The sequence below is a fragment of the Eumetopias jubatus genome, unplaced genomic scaffold (assembly GCF_037043125.1).
Source record: "Eumetopias jubatus isolate StellerSeaLion01/CBP00866 unplaced genomic scaffold, mEumJub1_p1.0 scaffold_11, whole genome shotgun sequence".
Classification (NCBI taxonomy): Eukaryota; Metazoa; Chordata; class Mammalia; order Carnivora; family Otariidae; genus Eumetopias; species Eumetopias jubatus.
This window is the reverse complement of record NW_028274817.1, coordinates 30206124-30231148: the sequence shown is the minus strand read 5'-3', so window position 1 is coordinate 30231148 and position 25025 is coordinate 30206124. Positions and strand designations below refer to the sequence as shown.

General features: G+C 40.9%; 1 protein-coding gene across 3 annotated transcripts in view; it reads right to left on the bottom strand.

Annotated features, from left to right (window-relative positions):
• Positions 1 to 25025, bottom strand: part of KLHL13 (kelch like family member 13) — a 200025-nt gene that overhangs the window by 68831 nt on the left and 106169 nt on the right. The window contains exon 1 of one of the 3 annotated variants that reach the window (XM_028087805.2): positions 12642 to 12703. The exons of the other annotated variants lie outside the window; for them this stretch is intronic. The gene's annotated coding sequence lies outside the window, so the exon portion shown is untranslated. Of the gene's footprint in view, positions 1 to 12641; positions 12704 to 25025 lie in introns of those variants that run through there. 3 annotated transcript variants of the gene reach the window in all.

Below are 25025 nucleotides of genomic sequence, written 5' to 3'. Positions count from 1 at the left end.
TCAAATGATTTGAAGGAGCTCCATTAACTTATCACCTGCATTAATTTGTGCTTTTGACAAATTCAGCTTTTGAGAAACAAATATAGCTGATTTTTTTTCCTTTCTTTTACAAATCTGACTTAAAATTTTAACTTAGAGGGAAAGTCACACAAGCAAACAGATAAAATCACCTGAAGCATCTCTCAGGAAGAACAAAAAATAATCTGAAAATGACATGATGACAGAATTTCACTCTGAAATGTCCTCATTTTTCAGCGCTTTCTAGGGAATCGCTTCCTTTGGACTGAGAGCACCAGCACACTTCCTCAGCAGCTGAAAGCCTTTCAAAGAACCAGACTAAGACACCACTGTGTTTCTGAACCTCATATAAAACAAAAACTAATAAAATGGCAACTCATCAGTTTTCTAAACACACAATTAACCTAAAGCAGGAAGAATTTTCCACAGCTTTCCTGCTGGAAAATACTGTAAAGGAAATACAGTTAAAACAGGCTTCTACTCCAAAAGCTTTTCTTGTGCTAATATTTAAAAAATTAAAAAAAAAAAGGTCCAGCTTTCCCTTACGCCTTCCCCTACCGAGAGGAAAAAAAAAAAAAGGATCACAGACAATATTTTAAAAGAAGATTTCATTCTATCTCCTGGATTTTGTTTCTAAGGCAACAGTTTGCAAATTTAAAAACTCAGATTTTCAAAAATTCTAGTAAGACTTCCCAATATATTTTAGTATATATTTACTTAAAATAAATTTCTAAAACAGGCATTTGTAGAACACATTTTTCAACTCCACGTATGTACATAACTATTGACAGAACTAGAACTTGCACAAACTTGAAATTACACTTCAGAACCGGAATTATAAAACTGGGAAAGATAGAACATTGAACTTATTAATATTCATACACAACTCAAGTGTAAAAGTCCTAGTTACAAGGCTCATTTTCTGATCCATGTGTTAACTCCGAACGTTTCCAATTCATCCAAAAATTATAGAGACCATTTCCCTATTTAACACCACACCAACAACAATCACCAGCAGTGTTTTGTGCCACTACACAAAAGAAGTCATCTTAAATATTTCAGATATAGAAAAATTCAAAATAAAATCCACCCGTCCTGAAAGATTAAAGTCTATCCTTAGGCAATTCCTTAGGTATACCTTTAGACTTGTACATTAGTAACCCGATGACAATTAAGCACGTTAAATAAAAATAAACATCAACTCCCAGGACAAGCAACCGAAGGTAAAATGTGGGCATGCCCATATATTTCATTATAAGCCAGCTTGCGGTTTTTACTCTTGTGGGTTTGGGGATGTGGCTGTTTGGGATGGTTTTTTTTGTTTGTTTGTTTTGTTTTTACCCCCTTTTGCCACAAGGTTGATTCACGAAAGAAACCCCACTTTAATATCCTATTTTCTCTCACTTACATGTATGCTGGAGAAAGTGGAGTTGACCTGGATGTTTTAAGCACAGGAACTGGGAATTTCCAGATAGCAGGAGAGCTCGTTTTCCATTTCAATGGCATGTTGTCACCACGGTACTACAATAACAGTAAACGGCGTTTCCATAACAGACTACCGACTAGGACTTCCATTCCACACTGTCCCGACACACAGCAGCGGCTGCCGCGGAGAACAAGCAAGCGATCTGCCCGTGCCCCTAACACCGAAGCCTCCGATCTGTAAAATAGGGCTGCAAGGCACCTCCCTTAAATCCTCCTGTCCCCTAAAGCAATACGATGATTCTATCGTTCTAACTCAACAATAGTGCCACCTCGTTAGGAAAGCGTTGACTGCAGTATATATATATATATATATATATATATATATATATATATATTTTTTTTTTTTTTTAAGACTGCACCGTGCAGACCACACAATGCAGCTTTATTTCACAAAAAGCGGCTGGGGTTTTATTTTGTTGTTGTTGTCGTCGGTGTAAGCTGGCATTACCATTGTTCTACCTTAACAGGGATACTGCAGTGCTGTACTCGATTCTGCACCTATTAACCTGATTTCTGACCAATGGTAGCAGGAAAAAAAAATAGATGGGTTTCATATGAAAATGAAACAACATACCTACTCAGAATACACTTGTCATCCTCTGAACATTCTTCTTTTGAGCTGCAACAATACAAATGGGATATAAACCTCAGCATAGCCTTAGGCCACAGCTAATAGAGATCAGTGACTAAATTCGGCAGCCCGCTTTCCTCCCGCACAAGCTCTGGCCACACAATAAAAGAATGCCATTATGGGAAAAGCCCGTTTAAAAAATGCCAGTCTCTCTGTTTTCCAGTTAGAAGAAGGCAAAATGTAAGAACAAGTATAAACTGCTGCAGAACTCTGCACGCTCTTCTAGCGGCTTCTGATTCAAGTTGCTCTCCTTTCCCTATTCTTATTTCCAAGCCGGGATGAGCAGAATCTCATCCGTTTACAACATGCTGTGGTAACACGAATATCACTCTGTCTTCTGCAGCAGAGAAGTACAGAGTGGCGTGCTCTTAATAGCAGTCCTCGGAGGGACGCTATCAACAATCTAATTCAATGCTGCCCTCCCCTTCTTCTCTCCCCCTTTCCCCTCCCGTTCGGCCCCCTCCCTCCTCCCCCACCCCCAAACAGCTCACAAATTGCCTAGAGGAGAGACCAATGCTGCTGGCCAAGCAGGTGTCCAGCAGGGACCATTCCAAAGCTCAGCGGCGGGTCCGGTAACCTCTAGGGGTTAGCGACTGACAAGGAGATTGAAAAATTCAAGCTGCTGTCAAAGGCAACTTGAGGTATTTCATGAAAGCAGCGGCAAATATACGGTTCATCCATATCATTTTAGAATACTGCCAGAAAACAGCCTTGTAAGTGCCCCGAAAGTGACGGGGTGTTGTAAGTTTCTGTTTAAAGCACCAATCTCACACATTTTCTACACAATTCTAAGAAGTGAAAATAGGAGAGGCTGGTATTATGCTGAACTCTTTATTTATGGGCTGAAGAATTTCACCTCTGATGTCGGCGAGTCGCCATCACTAACCATCTACCTTCATAGCACCCTTCTACATCTGCCTAAAAACAGAATTATCTTGCCTTCACCAGTGCAAGCTTAGTAAAAGCAGACTGCCCTCCACACAGAAGCCACTACCTTTAAAAAAAAAAAAGCACTGCAGTGACAAACAGCTCATATTTACTTTCAAGTCTGTATGCAAAAAATAAACTTGTGCTTCTAACCTGAGTAGCTGGCTTTCGGATACACCTTCCAAATTATTCCTAGTTTTTAAAAGACGGAGATTTAGTCCCTTAAGAGGTTTCTCATTTGTATTCAAAAAGCACAGACGAATGTTACCATAGGAAGCAACCACCTTCAAAAATTCCACAATACAGAATTTAATATACCAGAAATACAGTGTGAAATTAGCTCCAGGTAATCACCAATACCTTCCGTTAAGATACACGTCAATATTCAGGCAAAGAGTATTTTCCTATGGAAACCACCCATACGTGTGGCAATGTATACACACACCACATGCATACATACATCTATGGAGAGAAAGCTTATTTTGAAAGATTGACCAGTAACGCATAAACTTTATTAAACAGTAGGTAGATGTCAGCCATCACTAACTCACAAATAATTTTTATTCAATCGACCATACACAAGCACCCCCCAAAAACCCAGGCAAGCAACTTAAAAAGTTAAATTATAATTCTCTTTTTAGTACCCACACACAAAACTGTCTCATAAAAATCTTCAAAGGAATCAGAGAAAGGAGTATTTATCAATACTCTAATGAGCAAAATACATTTAAAAGGTTAAAAAAAAAAGCACCACTAATACAAATAAACCATAGTCAATATTTTACACTAGAAGGCTTTATGTAATAACTCTTAATAGTTATGGAGCAAAAAGGTCCCAGGTACAACACTCAGCCTTGCCAACTTGTTGGAAACCCTCAGAATAAAACACACACATGCGCACGTGTGCTCATCAAGCAAGTTTGGAATGTCCCATTCCAAAAACGTGAAGCATTCTCAAACATTTCCAAATATAAAACATAAAACAGCTACAAATTAGCTGTATGTGGCAAGGAGGTGATATTTTAGAAAGCAAATTCAATCACTTTCCAGCTTATGAAAATATTACAAAGCAGTAATTGCAAATACAACTTCTGAGAACAAAGACCCCCAAACCTACATAAAAACATGGTTAGTAAAGTGTTGCGAGCAGTCTATAAGGTTGACTCAAAATTTATGAGTGGGATATAGGGTAAATGTGGAGTTTTTGAGATCTCCCAGGGGGTAACCCCCACAAACAGGTGAAGATCACTTCATTGCAAAGGTTCTCCAGTTATTATTCTTCGTGAACAATCAATGTATTCAAAAAACCCACATAATCTTTGTCTAACTTCAGGCTCCAAAGAAATCAACGAGTAGCACCAAATCCTCTATGTCAATTGCCTGTCTAGGTTTCTCTTAGACTTAACGTTTACAACCTGTTTTGGGGGCCCTCGAACAATTGTCATATTTGCCCAAAGTGAAAAGAAAGTAAGACTGCTTTCCCTCCACACCACCCTCAGCACTGGTAAAGACCCCAAAACCCTAAATAAAAGCTTACATCTGATGATGACCATTTATTTCTATTCAGTTCTCCCCGCTTTAACAAATTGCCAGGAGTCATTTTTAATTATCTCTCACGAGCAAACAACTAATATGCCAAAGGCTTTAAAAATAATTCCTTTACGTAGAAATACGGTCCATGAAATCTACTTTACACTATTAATTTGCCTAACAACAACGCTCCTCATACATCGTTTAGAAATAAACTTCAGCCAGGTAAAATCACCCCAATTACAAATTAGCAGAGTCCAAATTAATCAGATTTTACTACCCTGACGACTCTGGTAGCAAATATCGAGCATAATTACCATTACATTCTGGACCTGAAAATGTTTTCACCTCCAGAGTGAAAGGGAGAAAATTACTAAATGTATATTTTAAATAGAATTTTATGCTGGGAAATGTCAAAAACGCTCGTTGACTTCATATGAAACACTGATTTCATTTACAGAACACTTGGTTTCTATTAGGGACCAATGCATAAAAGAGGATAGAAAGACAACATACCCAAAAACTCTTCAAAGCATTTGAGGAACACTAACTAATCACTTGAAAATACCTGTGAAATGCGTATTTCAGAGATGTCATAAACAAAGGACGATGCTGGGACTTGGCCAAGGCCACAAAAAAGAGGCATCCTTGGCCAAATCTTACAATGCAGAATTCCCTGTTTCCCCACGTAGAAAGAGGAGATATTTTATAAAACTTTTAGAATTCTTACAAATCATCTTGCTCAGAACCCTCATTGTACAGATGAAAGACCTGAAGCCCAGAGATGTGAACTTGCCCAATTTCACCCTGCTAGCTAGCAGCAGGACTGGGACTAGGAACCAGGTTTCCATCTGCTAGTCTGGGACTCGCACTCTAGAATCCCTACTGTCCCTCCTTCTTGATGAGACCTTTCCTGAAGACGTGTGTTTCTCTGTGACGTGAACCACATTCTGTAAGTACCTCTGTGTGTTCTAAATAAACAAGAATTACCAAGAGCTATTTATTCCTCCAATGATATGTACGCTCAAAGACAGAAGTGGGAGACAGACACCAAAAATACAAAAGTGTGTGCAAAGACCATTCACAAAATCTTCATTCCAGAAGGTGTTTAAGTATGATGAGGGAGAAAAAGGCAAATGAGAATTTAGCCAGTCATAGTATGGGAGAGAAGTGAAATATACAGCTAGGAGGGGGAATTTTTTTTTTCCAAACATAAATGTTTCTAAATAACTTACAGAAAAATTGAACTCACTGGCTGACAGTGATGGTTCTTCCGTCCCACCACCCCGTGCAATGAACTGACTGGTAATGTCACCCCTCTGACCTCTCTCTCTCTCCATATTTTCATAATATTCCCTCAGAACTGACCTACCTTCTTGCAAGTTTTGGTGAATCCTGTGGTAGGTACAACTACAGACTAATAGCATTGACCATGGTTTGTGTGAGCAGGCACCATATAATCTTCTCTTCAGTCCTGACAATGTCTCCTCAGACTAATGGGGGCTAGCCATGTTATTCGTGTCACCCCGACAAGACTATAGATCAGCCAAACTGTGTGCTCTGTTAAGTTCTACCAATCAGTAAGAGTATTTGGATGGTGACCAAGTAGGGCTGTTAAACCTTTTAAAGCACACAAAAACCTGACTTCTGCACAACAGAGCAAAACTCTTAATACATCAGGGCTCCTTATTACAGAAAACAGAACTGTTCACATGAATGGCTACATACACATGTGTGCACGCGCGCACCTCATCTCCTTTACTTCTTTCAGGAAACTGAATATCAACGACATTAAAAAATTTTTACCGGATACTCAGATATGTAGCCTTGCTAAAATCAAAACGGAAAATCCCAGATGTCTCTCAAAGACGACTATGCTGGGAAGTCATAATTTCATCTTCTATAAGTACCCTTCTCACATGTCAATTTCCTTTGCAGAGCCGGGTGGGTACTTCCAGTCCCGCAGAGGATTTGCATCTCTTGGCTATGTCTCGGATTAATACAGTACCTATCTCCTTCCTCACAGTGCAAACAAGTGTGTACCTGCACAGTTGTGTTTGTGTACTTGTGGCAGGAGTGAAGCGAAGGGAAGCACTCTTTCCATCTCTAACATTTCCAAAAGAGAGGGAGGATACTGAGTTTTGGGGGGAGGAGGGATAGAGCAGCAATAAGTGGGGCTGGTAGGCTGGCAAGCCAGGAAACAGTAGGAAAAGGGACAAAAGGGGAAAACGGAAAGGGTAAGGAGGGGAATGACGGGATGGAAGGAGAATGAAGAGCCAAGAACGGGAGTGGTCCCGGTATGTGGCAACTTTTGTAATTGGGGGTCAGACGGATGAGGTTCTGGGGATAAGACAGGAGTTGGGGTAGGAGAGCAAATCCAGAGGGACTGAGCAGGTGACAAGAAAGGTCCAACCGTTGGGGCACCAAAGACCCACAGCTTCTGCCTACCCTTACTCTCTCACTACAGCTGAAAACAGGATTAGAACTGACTGAGAAATTTAGAAGTTCTTGCCTTTTCTTCTTTCGTTTCCTGGAGTATCTACGTTCTAGTAAAATCTGTAAGCTTTTTTTGTTTTTGGCTACCCCTGGGTGCCTCATTCGTATATGATTCCCAAATCCACACGCCCAAGTAAGTCTTTATACAACTCTGACATGCCCAAACAAATTAATCCTTAAGTATTCCCATCTATTAAAAACTGCCTTAGGGGCACCTGGGTGTCTCAGTTGGTTAAGTGCCCGACTCTTGATTGTTCTCAGGGTCATGAGATTGAGCCCCGCGTCGGGCTCCATGCTGGGTGTGGAGCCTGCTTAAGATTCTCTCTCTCTCCTTCTCCCTCTGCTCCTCCCTCCCCCCCATGTGTGCGCACATTCTCTCTCTCTCAAAACAAAACACCTGCCTTAAACTCCAAACCAAAGTGTTTGTATGTGTTGGGAGTGGTGGTGGTAGAAAAAAAAATGATTTTTAAATATATAATATTTGCACAGCTGATTTTGTATTACCATTGTCAAACTGTTGGAAAAAAGCAACTTAGAGAGGCAGTTTATCATCAAGTAGAGATAACGCATCTAGTGCTCCAGTAAGAGGCCATGCTTTAGCACACCCTGCGTTCCCGCCATGGGACTTCATATGGCTGAGACACTCTCCCCAAATTCCTGTTCCTCCTTCCAGAAGGAATCCCTGAATCTTTGTATCTTCCTAACTGAGCACCACTCCCAGCATACTGGAAGGCACTCCATAAATATTTGTTGGGTAAACTGAAAGAGAAGTTTCTAAGCAGAAGGGTGATTAAGCAAGAATTGGGTATCAAAGCCAGGATATATCCTGGAAGGGTTTTTAAGTGTTACCAATTCTGCTATGACTAAAAAGCAGAGTACAGGTAAAAAGAATATTCATCTGCTAATTGGATAATTTTAGGCTATGAATTCCTTAAAATGAAAAAAAAATTAAATACACACATTATCTTGTTAAAAGTAAGTACGTGTTGAAGAAAATCACCCAGGATATAAACTTTTAAAAAATGAAATAAATGCATCACTTATAGTGATGGTGGACTGCTCTAATGAAAAATCCTTGCTCTCATCTCAAATAATGATAATGTATCTGTTTAGTTGTCTCTCAGCAAATTCCTAAGTATCTCCTTAAATTACCACATGTAAATAAAACAGCCAAACCATCATTAGATTTTCTGATGTGTTTGTACATCAAACCTGCAAACTTATCAACATAAAAAGCCACTAAAAATGTACAGTGTTGGGGGGCCTGCCTGGCTCAGTTGGTAGACCATGCAACTCTTGATCTCGGCCTTGTGAGTTCGAACTCTATGTTGTGTGAAAGATTACTTAAAAACAAAATCTTTAAAAAAACAAGCAAAAAGAATATGGCTCTCCTGGCTAAAAAATACAATCATATAAGGCTTTTTATTTATCTTTATTTTTTTTAAGATTTTATTTATTTATTCATAAGAGACAGAGACAGAGAGAGAGGCAGAGGGAGAAAGAGGCTCCCCGCCGAGCAGGGAGCCCGATGTGGGACTCGATTCCAGGATCCTGGGATCACGACCTGAGCCAAAGGCAGACGCTTAACCATCTGAGCCACCCAGGCACCCCATATAAAGCTTTTTAAATAGTTTCGCTACTTTCTTTTAATTTGGCATCACATAGAGAAGCAAAACCATAAAAGCTGCATGCAAAACACTTATCTATGATGACTGAAAAACTTTTCAATAGTAAGCACATCATATACCCAATCTCAAAAGGCATGTCAATTAAGGAAAGGCAACATTTGCTATATTCTACATTGTTTCAGAAATAAATATGCTTTTATAAAACTCTGAGTTACGGAAAGACCTTTAGAAGAATACATGACATTTTCCTCAACATTCTGATTAAAATCAATGAAATAATGCTACTACTTAAAAAAAATGATATTTATTTCCTTTTATCCAAAGAGTTATTATAACATTCACATCTGTACCATAAATGTTACAGCTAAAATGAGATCTAGAAGTAAACACTTTCATGGAAAGCTAATTCTAATGACTCACTAAGATCATACGACACTACTTAAAATTTCCACGAAAAAGGGCCCTTTATATTCGATTGGTTTAACTTTATTTTTAGCACTTCGCAGGCCTAACTATTACAATGTTAAATTTCCTAGACATACATCTATAGAAACTATTTTTGACTAAAATAAAAGGCTGTAACCAGATATGAATGAGAAAATTACTTAAACTCCAGAGAAGAATCAACTTCAAACTTGAACCCTATGACCTGTTGCCATGACATGGGGCTCAACAGTTTTCCTAAAGGTGTGTAGTTTTATAGTCACGGGATATGCCTCCTATGGTGGTATCCAAGAGATTTGGCAACCAGTTCAAACCTCTATTTTCTTATTTTGAAATCCTTCTCATTTTCCAATTTGTAATTCTTCTCTTGGGTGATCTTAAGTTAGAAAGATTTTATTCTTAGGGAAAGAAAGGGGGTATAGAAACACACTGAAAGATAACAAATATATGCTGGTAAGTCTAAATTACAGAAGCTAGCCGAAAAGTGTGCAATTTAAAATTGTTATGCCGTGGGGCGCCTGAGTGGCTCAGCTGGTTAAGCGTCCAACTCTTGATTTCAGCTCAGGTCATGAGATCTCAGAGTCGTGAGATTGAGCCCGGCATCAGGCTCCTCACTGGGCATGTAGCCTGCTTAAGATTCTCTTTCTCCCTCTCCCTCTGCCCTTCCCCCCGCCCAACTCACACTGTCTCTAAAAATAAAATAGTTATGCCTCAAAAACTATTGAGCAATTCAGTGAAAATCCTATGACATCAGACATCATTAACTCATGATACATAAAGGGTTCGTGTGTTACAAACCAACCACAGCACTGTTTTAAAGTTATGTCTAACTTCATTACGTGGATGCAATGGTTGTCCAGTGGGAGGCAATAATTTCTTTTCCTTTATCTCATGTTCTATTACTAACGAAAGTAAATGCAGTTTTGATATGAGGAAGTAAAAAACACACTTTATTTTTCTAGGGGGTCCCTAGATTTAAGCAAGATGAAAATTTTATTTATTTATTTATTTAAGTTTATTTATTTAAGTAACCTCTACACCAATGTGGGGCTTGAACTCAGGACGCCACGATCAAGAATCGCATGCTCTTCATACTGAGCCAGTCAGGTGCCCCTTAAGCTAGACGCAATTAATTTAAATTTGGGTTTCACGACGCCTAAGTCTGTCTACTTCAGTCAGTAAGTTCCGAACCACTTCATGTCTTCAAAATCAAATATGTGTATTAAATAATCAGTTACTTCTCATGGAATTCTGAAGCTACATAATATTTAAGTGAAATATTATCTTCCCATTAGCTAGCATATATTTATTCATTCATTCCTTAACCAACTGAGCCACCCAGGTGTCCCCCATTCATTCATTCCTTATTCAGCTTGATCTAAGCTACAGACTGTTGAGCATTTTTATGAGTCTTCTACCACTAGGTCTGGACATGTTATTTAAATTCCTATCATGCTGTTCAGTCAGTAAACGAAAATATTTATGTTTGGGAATTTCCAGAACTACCAATTTTTGAGATTCTGATCTGTAAAGCACAGAGCAACATAACTTATATTCCAAAAAGGGTGAAGAGGCAGTGAGACTGAGCTTAAACTGATACTCTAAACAGGGAACAAACATTAGCAAAATAATTAGGACCATGTTTTCACATCTGTCAACTAAAATGCATTTGTTTCAACTGAGGACTTCTTCCCATATTAGCATTACCGACAGTGCAAGATTGACTCCTTGAACTTCACAAATACCCAAATCAATCAACTCGCTGTGGCTTAGCCCAAAGCCTATAAAGAAGAGGTACATGCTGAATTAGTTCAATCATCAATAAGTATTAAGAACTTAGGACTTTGCTAGATGTTACAAGTATACAGAAGAACACATGTTCCCTGGCCACAAATCTCTGGCAATCTAATCAGGCAGACTGCATATTCACATATGGAACATGAATGGGTAAGCAATAATATATTGCTACTGTAAAGCCTTGACTATCCAGAACCCTGGATAAGCCTTGCTTATTAGTCAATTTTTAAAAAATTAACTTCAGGGGCGCCTGGGTGGCTCAGTCGGTGAAGCATCTGCCTTCAGCTCAGGTCACGATCCCAGGGTCCCGGGATCGAGCCCCCGCATCAGGCTCCTGGCTCGGTGGGGAGCCTGCTTCTCCCTCTCCCACTCCCCCTGCTTATGCTCTCTCTCTGACAAATAAATAAAATCTTAAAATAAATAAATAAATAAATAATTTCAATTTAAAACAATAGGAATGGGCTAACTCTTCAAATATCAAAACTTCCCCATTTTTCACCTTTTGACGGAAATCTTTTGGCCCTTCACCGTCTTCAAGTCTAAACTGGACACGAGTCTTTTAAAAGTACTTCACAGACACCATAATGCGCAAGAGCTCCTGTGATGATGCCTCGGATGTAGATACAGCAATGTGGGCCAGCAATATCTGTCACTCCTCACCCTCGCCTGACTCCGGCCCCCGTATATACTTGCACATGAAACACGGACGCTACGGAGAGAGAAGTGGCTCTTTTCTTTAGACTCGGATACCTATACCAAGAGAGAAGCCCTATACCTTGAAGGTGGATAGTCTCACACGTTAGTATGCCTAAGAATCATCTGGGGTGAATATTTTAAAGGTAGAAGTCTGGACGTGGGGCCTAGGATTTTAAACAAGTACTCCAGTTGATTTTCAGGCCTGGTCTACTAAACTTGGAGAAACACTGCTTTAAAGTCAAGGTCGCTAACCCCCACTCAAGATAGCCCCAGCTGTGGCGAGACTGTTTTCTCTCTCAGTCGCTAGCCTTCGTCAACATATCAGCGTCGGCTGCCCACCACTCGTTGTCAGTCTGCCCTGTCCAGGGCCATTATCTTGCCCTCCCACACTCTAGATCCTTCCAGGTCTGAGAGAGTCTGACAGCAAGGTCTCCAGCTGGCTGACAGAGAGGCACAGAGGCAGACCAACAGACATCTTCGAAGAGGGGAATTGTGAAATCCCAGCAATTAGGAAACAAAGGTGGTATCCACTATATCGATTGTTCAATACCAGGTAAAAGTTAAAGAAAACTTGTCTCCAACTTTTCCAATGAGGAGAGATGGGGGAGAGGACAGAGGTAGGCACCTGTGGTCTGGTTGCAGATCTCCCACTAGCTAGCTTTGTGGGGGCCCGTGTTAATCCTCCCTTATCTGTAAAATAGGGAAGATGCCCCCTCTCTTTGCCCGACTCACGGCAATATTCTGAAAGCCAACCAAACGTGGGTTTGAGAAAGCCCACTGGAAAATACAAAGCACAATACAAGGATGTACGGTATTTCTGTAACAGAATAATTTATCATTTTTTTTCAGCTTAATAAACACAGCAGCCTAGACATTCTTGAAAGTTTCCTTGATGACTGAATGTCTTGTAGTATCTCAGGGTCTTTTCTGACGAAAATAAATTCTCACTGACAAAAAAGATAGAGGAAAATGCAGACCCTTGGACATACCCTGGAGTTGATTTTTTGAATATATCCTTGAAATCGGCTTGTTTTAAAGACAATTGCCTCCGTCTCCTGAAGTGGAGTGCAAAAAAAAAAAAAAAAAAAAATCTGGTTAATGGTGGCTTTACTGGATTTAGTTCGGATTTTTCAAAGCATGCGCTGCAGATATTTTAGCTGTAAATTAATAAACCACGTTTCTAAATTCTGAGCAGCTAATACCACACAGAACAATTTTTAAACATGTAAATTAACTGTAAAACACTTAACAAGAAAGCCATAAGATTCTATTTGTTTTTAGACGCTCTCTTAATGTTTCAGAAAGTCTGGACTAAAGACTGATATGAAGTACAACATCTATTGGCAGCTGATCAGAAAGACTAAACTAGCCAAATTTGGACAGAAGGAAACACTTTTCCAGTAAATATATACGCGGCCTTGGAATGCTTTGTCATCTTCTTGTTTCTGAAGCCTAAAAAGTTCAATTCTTTGCTGATAGACTGTTTTGCCATAAAAACCTGAAAGCAAATGACACACATTACAAGCTTTCAGGGAACAGATGGTTAATGTTCTCCTAGGTTCGTTTACTACCAATTTTCTTATTTTCATACTGCTTGTAATTAATAAAAACATACAAATAGATGCACCGTCTTCTAAGCAGGGGATTTTGTTTTGGTGAAGTTCTGCCATGTATCCCATCCCTTTGGGCTAATCTAAAAGATGATGGTGATGAAGAAACAGACTTCAGCCACTGCCTGGGGCAGGCAGCGTTCAAACTAGAGACTACCACAGGAGCACTGCGGTGAGCTGTCGCCAGTCAACTTTGTGGGGAAATGAAAGTACGCCGCCGGCAGGTGCTGGAGGAGCTCTAAGCCCTAATTTAACGCATTTAACATTTGTGACATTTACGTTGCTTTTAGCTTACAGAAAGTGACCATTACTAAGCATTACAATTACCTAACTTTTGCTTCAAAATAAGCAGTTTGGGCTCTTTTCTGGGTCATCCCACAAGCACCACTGCATTATTAAAGTCACAACTAAATCGAAGTCATAGCCTAATAGTATCTTTAGAAAGACCTTGGCAGAGACCTTACCCAAAATGGGATCCTCAGTCTAAGGACCTCTTATGCCAAAGGTAGGCAGCAAGTCTTTTCTTTCTTTTTTAGGACGACGAATTCAAAACAGCATCTCTTTAATGGCAATACTGTTTCAAAGTCTACTTTTAAAACGCTACACACATCAAAATTGTTATTTTTGAATCAGAAAAAGCTACAATGGATTGAATTAATATCTGCCCCATTTTAGCATTAAGCCTCACCACGCAAATAACAATTATATTATCTTTTTCCTTAAAAATGCAGGAAAGTATCTTTAAATACAGCTTATTTTATATTCCTATTAATATTATTCCTTTCCTTTGTGTATTTAAGAAGAATCTGGTGTGCCACCTTCTGGTAGCTCAGTGAAATTATGTATCTCTACACAAGTCACTATTCTTTATTTTAACTTTTAAAAAATATATATATTTCTTAGCCTGTATTACATTTAAGCTATACAGAGAAACATAGACACACATCTATACCACACTCTGAAATACAGCAGGATTTCCTCAGTTATTTTTTTTAAAAATATCAAGCTTTATATATGCTTTCCTATGATTTTTGCATGGTTACCAATATGTCTCCTGAATTCTACAATACACATAAAATTGATTTTTGTACACCGCTTCACAGGCACATAGGAAAACAACAGGCTTGCTATTTTAATGCATAAGCAACAGCAGTAAATAAAGGAAAAGAAAGGTCTCTTACCAATAAGCCCATTTTTCTCTTAAGGTTTGAACTCTCATCATTTGTCATGTTCTTGTGGATCCCTCTCTCATCAAATTCTCTGGAGTTTTAAAGTTGAGAGCGGCGATGCACAGCGAGGCTCTCCTACACAGTAGCGCACCCCAGTGCATCTGCCTGGTATAGCACTTCAGTTGTAGCTCCCAAAAGCAGAAAACAGCCTTTACGTATTCAAAAACCCATCCACTGAACACCGTCCCTTGGTAGCAAATTGTAGCCAGCGTGGCGGAACTACTTCTATTTCTTATCTTAAGCGCGGATCAGATACAGAGATCAGAACCACATGAATCTTGAGCTTAGTTCCAGTTAATTGAACAGGAACAAAGTGTTCATCTTTAGAGCAGAGGTGGGATGAGACAAATACTAGCATCAGGAGATCTGACGTAGGGGGGAAAAGAATGTTTACCTGAAAGTAACCTGATTTTTTCAAGGGTCACTGCCCTGTCATGGGTCCTATTCCCTTAAATCTTCATTACCTGTAACTCTTCCCTCTCTCGTGCCGCTAGTAGCCGGTCATTAAGTCCTAGCCTTTATTCTTTAACGGTTTGTACAGGTGTCTAATCCCTAGTTTGTTTGTGTCTTTTTTTAAACAAATGAGCTTCTTCCAAAACTACATATAACTGGTCTCTCTGCACCTCCCATGTTCAAGCTATCAAACACCTCGCTTCTGGATGAGCTCTCTTAAAATGCAACTATACATGACGTAAATTAAATGTTTGGTAAAGATTTTATTCAACCAATACTTGTTAAGAATTTGCTACATGTGTGGTAGGGACTCTGCCAGGTGATATGGATATAAAGGTGAACAAGACAACCCCTTGTTCTCAGGAAGCTCTCAGTTGAGTGAGAGAAGCAGACATGCTCCCTGACAGCACAAAATATGGCATAGACGCTTTGCTAGGATATGCCTAGGATTCTACAGAGGAACGATAAAAATCAGAGGAGCAATAAAAATCGGGCTGCAACTGAGGTGGAAGAATGAGGCATTCCCCAGGCAGGCTCCAGAAGACACAGTCTGTGTGGACACACAGAGATTTAAAGGAGCCCAGTGTGTCGGAAGGATCGAGAAAGTCTTCAATATTACTGGGAGAAGTATAGGTACATGGTGCTGAGGGGAGCGGATTTTAAGGTCTACAGAGTGAGTGAAGAGGCTTGGATCTTATCCCATGAGCTACGAGAAGCCATCTGTTGAACGAGTGGATCACTCGAGGAATTAATCAAGCAACAATGCCCAGCACTAAGAACTCATTACAAGCTGGCTAACTTAGTCTTGGAGTCCGCTGACGTAGTAGCTCCTAACCCCAACTGCCTATTCTCTAGCTCACAAACTTGTTTTGTTCTTTGTTTCCCTTTGCTCCGGAGGTCCCCCTACATGAAATCTCTTTCTCTCTCCGCTCTTCTGAACTCAACTCATCCTGCTAGATCCAGCTCAAATTCCATTCTTTGCTGTGATGTCTCCCCCGTGGTACTTTGAGTCCCCTCCAGTTTTTAAATGTTCCTCCATTACACAGACCGCACATTACGCCTACCGTTGAGCACACACTGTTCGAAAAACCCTTTGGACTCTGCCTATAAAGCCTAGCAAGCAGAGAGAAGGCCAGTGAGAGCCTGAGGATAAGTGGCCCAAGAAAGCACACCTCCCCAGACTTCACAGTACACACCAATCTTGGTACCTTCTCTTACCACTCTCAAGCCTGAAAAGGAAAGGCTATGAACTGTGAAGTGAACTCTGTCTGCATTGGGCAGCAACTCTGCATTACCATGTAACAAGGCTGGTTATATACCCCACGGCTGCCGTTTGAAAATTCCAGAAAATTGATGAGAAAGGGATACCAACAGAATAGCTTAATTATGGAGGTGTGATCTTCGAGGGGAAAAAAAAAAAAGAGCTGCAAGGGGGCTTGGGGTGGGGGGGCTGTGCTTGTGTTTTACTACTTGCAGTAAACCGAGAGAATTCACCTGAAGGCGCATACGATAAACAAAAAGAATTCATGAAGACCACGGAAAGAGATGGGAGAGAGAGTGAGGGCAGGGCATTAGATCCGGAAGGTTTAGCATCTCATGAGGTTTAAGGGAGAAAATCCATGTGTAAGAAGGGGGGGATGTTTAAAAGGTGGGGGGGTAATAGTGTTAGCCGGGAGATGAATCTAGGACAAGAAGCTTTACCACAGAAACAAGTCCTGGAGTGTAAATATTGAGTGTTCTCTCCCTGTGGAACCACACCCCATTATGCTCAGTGTCAAATACTCAGACAAGCTTTCGTTGATGTTGGCATTTAGCATTCAGCTTTGTCTCAACCTTTTTATGTATGCATAATCTCTTAGATTTTGCAATGATGCAAAAACCATGGAGTTTTATGTAGACAATAAAAAAATCTTTTCACCTTATTCAATGATTTTATGTTAAAGTGGGTTAAGAGGGATCTGCCAATAATTCCAAAAGGCAGTTAATACTTGAAAATATTCGTTCAATGACTTAAAAATGTCCCAGATAAAAGCTGTCTACACCTTCTTTCTTGTTTATTGAGTGCAAAAACTGACCACTTCCCTTTCCATTAACTTATAAGGAAAAAATTCGAATACAGAAAAAAAAAGGAGAATGTGATTTTGGATATGGGCCACACTTTTCTCAAGAATTCTTCAAAAAAGGGCAGTACTTAGGGGACATAAAAATGATTTAATCCACGAGGTCCTCAGAAGAATGTTTTTAAACTATGTATCAATGGTATCATAGACTTTAAAACAAAGAGAAAAATAAACCAGACCATTTCCTCAGTTAATTTTGTGGAAAACAGAACAATTGCCAGAATATTTCCCCCAAGCCTGGCAGGAAAAAAAGCAATCACCATTTTATATTATAGTTTGAACTAGAATAGGTATTTAATCCAAATTCACATACACGTTCACATGCACGAGCTCATCTAGAAGAGGAGAAAGGAGAACACCTCCTGGGAGTGCACAGTAAATCTCCTAGAGTATTAGTGATTTTGATGACAGGGTCTGTATTAATCTAATATAAATAATGCACTTACATTCCATTTAAAATAGCCTCATTCTGTTATCTCATCCATAGCCGCACTGGACTCTCCTTCCTTCTGCCGTATGTTAAGATGGGTCAGAGCAGGAGGACTTGAATGGTTTAGAGTTTTCAGTCATGCAGAAATGTCCTTGGATAACAGATTTTGAAAACCACTGATCTAAACAAGGGTTGGTCAGGGGGATTTATACCAGGAGCAATTGCTCGTATTCCTACAGCCCAGAAGTTCCTACTGGTCCAGATTCCAGTAGTCTCACCACTCAATCTAGTGGGAAAGGTGGGGTCAAAGGGGGAAGAAAAGCCTTTTCCTGTTACTGATAACTCTACCTGTATTATCACTGGATTAGGAAAAAATGGCAAAAAAAAAAAAAAAAGAGCAGAAGGCCATAAAAGTTTCCTAACTTCCCATTCTTACTGGAATGAATCACAACCTTTTCATATATTCCCTGAAATGTAACAAAGTGTGGGTCCTTCCACTATATGGCAACACAAACAATTGAGGGTAATTCATGAGTAATTCGAACTATCTGATGGATATAAATTATTCAAGGTTGACTATGAAATATACCAACTCATATTTTACTAGCCTAAGTCTTTTCTTAAAAGATTTTATTTATTTATTTATTCATTCATTCATTCATTCATTTATTTGAGAGAGAGAGAGTACAGGGAGGAGCAGAGGGAGAGGGACAAGCATGGTGCTCGACGCGGGGCTCGATCTCATGACCCTGACATCACGACCTGAGCCGAGATCAAGAGTCAGATGCTTCACAGACTGAGCCAGCCAGGCGTTCCAGCAGCCTAAGTCTTAAATCTATTACTATTTAATAGCTATCGTGAGAATCTAAAATGGGTGAAGATACACATGACAGACCATGGGGAAGAAGGAAATTTTATCATGTGAGTGAAGAAACACAGAAATAAGGGAAATGACATTCCACAGACAGAAGGGCTGACATAGGGAGTTAAAGAGGAAGTAAGAATATTCCTATTTGTCAACTTCCTTTCAACCTAATTTTCATATCCACATACTCCATGAAGTATTTTACTTGTCTGAAGTGTCAGGTGACAGACAGCCTGAGCTAGCAGAATTCCAAATAAAAAAGTGTACTGTTCCTTTTAATTTTTAAGAGTCTCAATTTCCTTTCACCCGGACTCTGAGGTTGACAGTGCAGGTGTTAATATTCCCATTTGGAAAATTCCCATTTTATAGAAAGCGAGTTATTAAGTGACTTGGCTCAAGTCAAGCTGCTGAGAGAGCTGGAAAACAAGAATCCAGGTCCCCTGACACCTGATTTGGTGTCCATTCGTCACCCCTGTATTGTATTAATATTTATTTGAGGGGAAAAAAGAACCCGCAAATATGACTCCTCAACACCACCATGGAGTTACTTGACGAGGAAGTCAGTACAAGGCTGGAGGAAAAAGAGAACTACGTCACGAGAGACATAGAACGATATCTGATTAAAGTTGCAGAATCATTGACCTGTACCTTTGCCAGAAACACCCTCCCAGTGACAATTCTCAGAGCTTCCTTTTATCCCTCAGGTGGCATTTCTTGGCACAGACGTCTAACGTGCCATACTCCCTCAGGCCTCAGTAGTTTTTCCTAGGACACTCTCCCCACTTGGAATTCCCCGCTCTCCTTGTCTACCAAGCCAATTTCGAGTCATACTTGAGTAAGTGTTCAAGTATATCTCCTTCCATGAGACCTCCCCTCACATCCCTTAGCGGCCTCCGTTGCTAGGTTTTCTAAACCCCCACGGCACTCTGAATATTATAGGTCCTGTCACTTTGGATTGTAACAGTTTCTATAAACTATAAACTAGACTATAAACTCCAGAGAGCTGCCTCTGGGTCCTCCTTACATTTTTATTCTACCTGTCTTGGTGCCTGTCACGCAGGAGCCCAATCGTAGGAGGCGATTTTGGTGAAATCAAGTTTGGCAGAGGTCAGTTTTCTCTCCTCCAAGACTAAGCTGTTTTGGGGTGATAAGGAAACAAGAAACTGTGAAAGGGCCTTATCCTTCCTGAACTAAGTTATGAATGGTAAGAAATAAATGAAAGGCTACAATCTCAAACAGTATACCTAAATACCTAAACGGCTCCTTTTGATGTCTGTCTGATGGACCCTGTGTGTGCCTAGCAGCGTGCCCAGAACAGCAGGCGTACAACAACTTTATGATGGATGGATGGAGGGGTGAATGGCTCAGGAAGTGACGGCTGAACTAAACCGAGCCAACCAGACACTTAGCTACAGTAAGGAAGGGCAATGCCAATCATCATTTGTCTAAGCAAGGTAGTCCTGGTGAAACTAAAAACTGAAGAAACGCATTTCACTGGTTCGCCACCTAGACCAGAACACTGAAATAGGAAGCAGCATCTCCTAAAACCAATAACTTATACAGACTGCTAATTGAAAAGGATAAAAGCATCTTCTTTGGACTGGTAGATCCTCTTCAATTACTGTAGCCAGTGATGTTGAAAAAGTAAGCCCCAAAATCCAATTTTGACAATAACTGCTCCACTAGATTGAACAAAAAAATAAAATAGCGAGTTCAACCAAGCAAGCCACTGCACATCACCAATACCTACTCACTCAAATGGCACAGTGAGCAGTCAAGAGTAAAATACACAAATGAGGCACAGGAGGGCCCGATGCTAACAAGCCCCTATAACTTTCACAATAGACAAAAAAATATATATATTTGATGAAAGATCTATGAATCTTCTGTTCCAGTATGAGACTTATAATTGAGGCTGAAGGAAAGGCCTCAAACCCTTTTCTCATGCCATTTCCTGGCCTTCGCATTTATGCAAACCAGCAGAGTAGAAATATCAAGGATAGCAACATAATGAGTAATAAAAAGAATAAAAGATGATGAAGTTCCCCATAGGGAAGAACATATTCACAACACACTGTAGCATCTGCTTAGGGTTGGGTAGAGGGGGTAGAGGCTCCTGCCGCGGGGACGGGCTAACTGAAACAGATCATTAACCACTATCTGGGGGAGTGTTCCGGGGCACAGAGGCTGGAGGTTTTTATTTAAATGAAAGTAATATGGTCTTATAAAAGGGAGTCGTGTTTTGCTAACACCGCACTTGAATTTTGCTGCTGGGACCCAGAAACACAGCGTATAGGTCCCTATGGGCTAGTTGGAAACACAAGAGTCATAAAAGTCTCTAGGATCCTGAATCGGAAAGAGAAAGATCGGCTTGGAACCCACACAGGACAGTCAGATAGGCAGGGATTCAGACACCGACAGTTAATGGAAGAAGTCCCAGCACAATGACAAAAGGGTAGCAAAAAAGTAGGATTCTGTATTGACCACTCACAAGAGCCAAGAGTGAACTTGACGCCCCGCCATTACTAATCCAAAACTCAGAAGGAATTATGCCCTCCATCTTGCCTTCCATGACTCCTTACTTGTGTGGATGGATTTGTAGACTCCACATTCAAGGTTCCCTCCACCCCAGCTCTTCCTTACTTATTTAACCTTATTTCCCATTACGGGTTGTCCCAGATTTGCACACAACTGGAAAATACAGAATCTCTTTAGCCAAGAACTGCCATGGGAGCTATATATATTTTTTTTTAATGCAGCTTACAGTTTCTGTGGATTCAAGAGAAGAATATACCAAAAATATACAGAGGAGGGATTAGAGCAGAAAGGGAAATTAGCAAAGGCTTTCCCTGTCCTAAAATACCTTCTCCTATAATGCCAACCCGGTCTCCAACAAACTTTCTCTCCCTCCGATGTTTGCACCTTCACTTATTCCCTCCCTCTCATTGTTTGCCGCGTACCACTGCCAGAAGAAACTCCATCAAGTAGGCATTCATTTGAGCTAAAAGAGAATCCTGTTAAAATGATAATAAGGAGAGCTGCCAGGATAAGGTGGCTGTCGGTTATTCTCACACTGGTGTGAATGAGTTCAGTCAAGTTTCTTCAAATAGCAAAGAGCTGTTGCTCTCAGGGAATGGGGAAAGGCTGGTGGCGAGAACCTTCTGGAGTCCTTGCGAACTCGGGTGGGGTGCTCTATGAAGGAAGTTGGGGGATAGGGGAAGCTGGGAGGCTAGAGCAACTATGTCTAGAGATAAAGAGAAACCGAGATATAGATAAGCGTGCAGAGAAGGTTGTAGAAGAATAACAAAGCCCCACTTCCTCTACCACTCCAGGTCTTCCTGCCCAGAACCCGTCACGCCCTTCCTGACGCCCTGCTCCTACGCCCTGGAGCTCAGGCGAGTACTGTCCATAGGACAGATCAGCTACTCAAGTAGGTTCAATACAATATTTTGGGCACGGCCAGAAACTTCCCCGTCGTGCAAACAATCTGTAAATAAACCTTCAGAACATACACCATTGTTGGACTGGGAACTGCTTGTGCGTCCCTCGCCTCACCCCGCACACACACCCTCCTTAGGCTGCTCTCTTCTCTTTGGGAGATGCTACATGTTTTTGGTTTTTTTATTCGCTTATCATCTATTCAACTCATAAAACACTCCCCCTGCCTAAAATATGGCTGTTCCTCTGTTCACACAAGTTCTGCCTGCTCCTTTTTATTTCTTTTTAAGATTTTAAGGAATCTCTACACCCAACTTGGGGCTTGACCCCCATGACCAAGAGGCGCATGCTCCACCCACCGAGCCAGCCAGGCGCCCCAAGTTCTGCATGTTCTTAAGTTCCAAATCAAGTTCTACCTTTTTTAAAGAAGATTTTATTTCTTTATTTGAGAGAGACAGAGAGAGGGAGGGAGCACAAGCGGGGGAGGAAGAGAGAGAGAGAGAGGGAGAAGCAGACTCCCCACTGAGCAGAGAGTCCCAACACAGGGTTCGATCCCAGGACTCCGGATCGTGACCTGAGCCGAAGGCAGACGCTTAACTGACCGAGCCACCCAGGCGCCCCTCTAACTCTGCCTGTTGAAGCCTAATTTGATTTGTCTAACACCCACCAAATGCCCTTTTCTGAACTCTTGTGGCCCTTAACACACACTGTTCTTATTTAGCCTTACGTGTGCTCACCTCAGCTTGCAAAATCAAGGCTGTAAGCTAGCTTTCCCCAGGCAGAGGCAATTCATTCATCCACCCAAACAATTAATAAGCATCTACTTTGTAACAAGTGTTGTATTTCGGCTGGAAATTCAAACCCAAGTCTAAGCCCAGATCCCCACCCCTCAAGGTGCTCACAGCCCAGGGAATATCAAGTACAGTCACAGTACTGTGTGAGAGGCGCTGTAGAGGAGGCGTGCTCAAGGTCATGTGAACGTACTCGGAAAGCCTGAGAGCCTGCACTGGGCTCGGCCAGGGAGTCAGGGCAAGTTTCACAGAGGGGACCCCTGAGCTAAGTGCTAAGCCTAAGCAAGAAGGTGTCAGGCAGTCAAGCGAGACAGAGGGAAGGGTGGGCCGGGAGGTCCAACTAGTTAAGGTGCAGCGACAATCAACTGTAACAACATCAAGTCTCCTAAACTAAGCAGTAGTAGTGGGGGTAGGGGAGCGATTCAGAAAGATTTTTAGCAGATGGAATGGGCAGGAGATGATGACAGTGGCTAACGTTTGTGGGCCACGTAACATGGAACGAGTGGCCTTCTAAATGCTTTACCCATTTACTCGCTTAGCTGACTTACTCTTCACTGTGACTTTGTACTGTAGGTACTATTAATATCTCCATTTTACAGGGGCGCCTGGGTGGCTCCGTCGGTTAAGCGTCTACCTTGGGCTCAGGTCAGGATCTCAGGGTCCCAGGATGGAGCCCCACATCCCACATCAGGCTCCCTGCTCAGCGGGAGTCTGCTTCCCCCTCCGCCCTCCCCCCCCCACTCATTTGCGTGCATGCTCTCTCTCTCTCAAATAAATAAATAAAATATTTTTAAAAAATATCTCCATTTTACAGAAGAGGAAACTAAGGCCCAGAAAAGTCCAGTGACATGACTAAAGTTATACAGTGGGTAAATGTTGGGGCTGGAATTCGTCCGCAGACAGTCTAGCTCCGGGGTCCAGTACATAAGCCCTCCACTCTGCTATCTTTAAATGTGAGATCGTTGGGGAGAAGAGAGCCCAGGATGACCGCAAAGTTAATGAGAGGGAAAGGCTGAGGCACAGCGGGCCACAAGAGATGAGACCCGAATACTGAATATACTGTCAGCTGCATTTATTAATTACTTCTGTTCCTTGTTCCTGATGGCAAAAGCAAATTTCTCAGTTCATGTTCTCCAGATATATTCTAGTATCTTCTTCACTGGGACTGGTCACCTGGTCTTGATCTTAGTCTGCTGGTTCTCAGTTTTAGCACTTGGCACATTTAGCCTCTTCCTAGAATTATTTATCAATGTAGCTTATCTCCTTTATTAGGTTAAAAGTATCCAAGGCAAAAAAAAAGTCTTCTTCACCTTTGATGAATAGCAGCCAGGATCCAGGATACACAATAAAAATTAATTGGCTTAAACATGGAATACAACATTTCTTAAAGTTTCCAATTCTTCAGACAGCTGTGAATTACCATTATTTGTTGTATCTCAGTTAACACCTTTATTATTTACTTTTTTTTAAATCGGTCCCTTTAAATCTACACTTGTCTTCAAAGGAAAACTTTCTACTTATTACTGCAAATGGCAAACTGCTATATCTTACAATAATGAGAAGGCAGCTATAAAAATAGATGCGTAACTCCTAAAATGAGAAATGCTTGCACACAACTTAACACATCATCCTATTCCCCAAACAGTGCCACACTTACCACACTCTGGGGCAGGGTTGTTGTTTTTTTTTATTATTTTTTTTTGTAATTGAAGTGAAATTCACATCACATAAAATTAACAATTTTTTTTAAAGTAAGCTCTGCGCCCAACGTGGGGCTTGAATTTATGATCTCGAGATCAAGAGTCATGTGCTCTACCAACTGAGCCAGCCAGGCGCCCCCAAAATTAACAATTTTAAGCTCAAGAATTCAGTGACATCCAGTGCATTCCTAATGTTGGGCAATCGCTACCTCTCTTGTCCCCAAGTATTTTCATTACTCCCAAACAAAAACCAATATCGGTTAAGCTGTTGCCCCTTGCTCTCCTCTCTCCTACAGCCCCTGGCAACCACCGATAGGTATTCTGTCTCTATGGATTTATCTATTTTGATATTTCACATAAATGGAATCATACACTATGTGATCCTTTGCGCCAAGCTTCTTTCACCGAGTGTAATGTTTTAGAGGTTTATCCACAATGTATAATGCGCCAGTACTTCATTCCTGTTGATGGCTAAATATTCCATTGTAGGAAACGTTTTGCTTATTCATTCATCCACTGATAAACATCTGAGCTCTTTCCCCCTTTAGGCTCTTGTGCTACTGTGACCACCTGCTTTCAATTCTTTGAGGTATATACTTAGAAGTGGAATTTCTGGAACATAATAGTGACTATGTTTAACCTTTGGAGGAACCTCTGGGGTAGGTTGCGTACAACATCCTGTGGGTTTCAAAATAACACGTGAGATTGGAAGGTCTCATGTCAGAATGTGTGTCTCC